The following is a 2,500-nucleotide window of genomic DNA, read 5'->3' on the forward strand; positions in this document are numbered from 1 at the left end:
TTTAATGAGCCATTCGCGGTTTCACCTTAATGCGGCTTGTACTGAGACATGCATGGCTTAATCTTTGAGACAAGCATATGACTACTGGCAGGATCAACCAGGGAGCTGCGTCAACTAGAGCTGAGCAGCCGGCCGCCCGGGAGTGTGTCCCGGGGGCCCGCGCGAACACGCAAGCGTCCGCTCAATCATTCTGCAAACAGGAGGAGGCTGAGCTCCCCTGCACAATACACCTCGAAACCCTCTCAGGTCCCGGCGGCGCGCAGCGCCGTCCCAAGTACTTGGTCGGGTTCGAGAGAGGCGCAATCGCCCGGAGTTAGGCGAGTAGACGCTTTCGGTGCGACCACCCGTGCTCCCAACTGAGCTTGCCGCTGCCGACAGAGGCCCGGGAGCGTGCTGTCGTGGCATTGCCGGCGGGAGACAACACGCGCCACCTACGGTGACCGGCAGCTCCAACGCCAGCGCCACAGAAGGACAAAAGCCCCACTTGGGTGCCGAAGCGAACTCTCCCAGCACAGCGCACGCGCCAACACATCCGCACAGCTGCGATACAAACCACCAGCGAGAACCGCTGGGGCGACCGAGCAGCAGACGGCGTCGCGGCGCCGAGCGCCGGGCGGCGGCGCATCCTCAACGCACACAGTCCTCAATCGGACCAGCACACTGAAGATGTCCACCGCGCTTCGCACCGGGCCCGCGAGGACCTACTTTGGCCGCACGGCGCCGCGCGCAGGGTGCGCCGGCGCGCAGCTGCGACGCCTGCCGCGTCCGTCGGCCGGCGCGCCTGCCACTGGCCGCCCCCACCAGCCGGCTGTAGCGCGTGCGCCCACGCACCGCGCGGCCAGCACGCCGGGAGGCGCCCCCTCACCGGCCGGGGACGGTCCCACCCAGCCACCGCCGCGTATCGCTTCACACCCAGATGCCGTTCAGTTTCGTCGGCATGGTGGGTATCGCTGGAACAACCGGTTCGTACCTCAACCTATCGTCGCCATCACCGATTCACCCCTAGCGAGAACAACCGCACCACAACAGGTTACCATTTGTTCATTTGCGTAACTTCACCAGAAAACGCAGGCGTCCATCGCCATTTGCAACTTCAACGATTATTGCATGCCTGTGTCAGGTGTCACGCCACACTACGTCTGCCCACATACACGCAACAAAATGTGCACGCCTAGACAATACGTGGAAGGTGGCCCCCGTACGTATGCGATGTCCATTGCTCGAACGACTGTCAACCGGCCTCTGTAGCATGTCGCAGATATGGAACGCGGTGCACCATGCCATCACGGTGTGTGAGGAGAGACGACTAGGTCCGAATACATCAACAGACAGCTCATGCTGATCGCCATCCACGGCGTCCGTTCCTCCCACACGTCTCTATGGCGTACCACACTGCAATCCAGCTCTCATAGGGAGACGACACGTAGCTGCGTGCACAATATTTGCACTGTATGGTCCGCCGTTTTTGGGCGCAGTCGTTGTACGGTCACACATGTGCCACGATGTATCATTCGGTACATAAGGACGAATGTGCAGTACAGATTGTGGTTTACGCGTACGACATTAGCGGACGGTTGACACAGGCCGCACCACAACGTAGCCTGAGTACGTCGCATGCGAAGGGCATTGAACATGCAAACTTCTCACCAACCAGCTTGCGAAGGCAGGGGGGCAAGGTGGGGACGTGGGGAGGGGCGGCATGTACGTCCTGCTGCCATCCACATTACAGTGTACAGCAGGAGCATGTGGAAAGTCAGCAAGACTTGCAAGGTGTTTAACATGAAGCGATACACAGGGGAGCGGGCAGTGCGAGTAGCGAACTATATTGCGAGGGTTGCGGGTGGGCAACACTACACTAATTGAACGAGTCGTATAACAATTACAGAGCAGGTTTAGGCGACAACATGGGTTACGTTAGGGGACAACGTGGGTTACGTTAGGGGACAACGTGGGTTAGGTTAAGGCACAACGTGGGTTAGGTTAAGGCACAACGTGGGTTAGGTTAAGGCACAACGTGGGTTAGGTTAAGGCACAACGTGGGTTAGGTTAAGGCACAACGTGGGTTAGGTTAAGGCACAACGTGGGTTAGGTTAAGGCACAACGTGGGTTAGGTTAAGGCACAACGTGGGTTAGGTTAAGGCACAACGTGGGTTAGGTTAAGGCACAACGTGGGTTAGGTTAAGGCACAACGTGGGTTAGGTTAAGGCACAACGTGGGTTAGGTTAAGGCACAACGTGGGTTAGGTTAAGGTACAACATGGGTTAGGTTAAGGTACAACATGGGTTAGGTTAAGGTACAACATGGGTTAGGTTAAGGTACAACATGGGTTAGGTTAAGGTACAACATGGGTTAGGTTAAGGTACAACATGGGTTAGGTTAAGGTACAACATGGGTTAGGTTAAGGTACAACATAGGTTAGGTTAAGGTACAACATGGGTTAGGTTAAGGTACAACATAGGTTAGGTTAAGGTACAACATAGGTTAGGTTAAGGTACAACAT

The 2,500-nt window shown here is 56.7% G+C and overlaps 1 non-coding gene across 1 annotated transcript in view; it reads right to left on the reverse strand.

The window, feature by feature from the left end:
• LOC124741771 overlaps positions 1-104 on the reverse strand; it is a 1,909-nt gene extending 1,805 nt beyond the window's left edge. Inside the window, exon 1 of the ribosomal RNA XR_007010072.1 lies at positions 1-104. This exon is cut by the window's left edge and continues 1,805 nt beyond it. This is a non-coding gene — a ribosomal RNA (small subunit ribosomal RNA).
• Between the last annotated feature and the right edge of the window lie 2,396 nt (positions 105-2,500).

This window comes from Schistocerca piceifrons, unplaced genomic scaffold (genome assembly GCF_021461385.2).
Source record: "Schistocerca piceifrons isolate TAMUIC-IGC-003096 unplaced genomic scaffold, iqSchPice1.1 HiC_scaffold_1987, whole genome shotgun sequence".
Classification (NCBI taxonomy): domain Eukaryota; kingdom Metazoa; phylum Arthropoda; class Insecta; order Orthoptera; family Acrididae; genus Schistocerca; species Schistocerca piceifrons.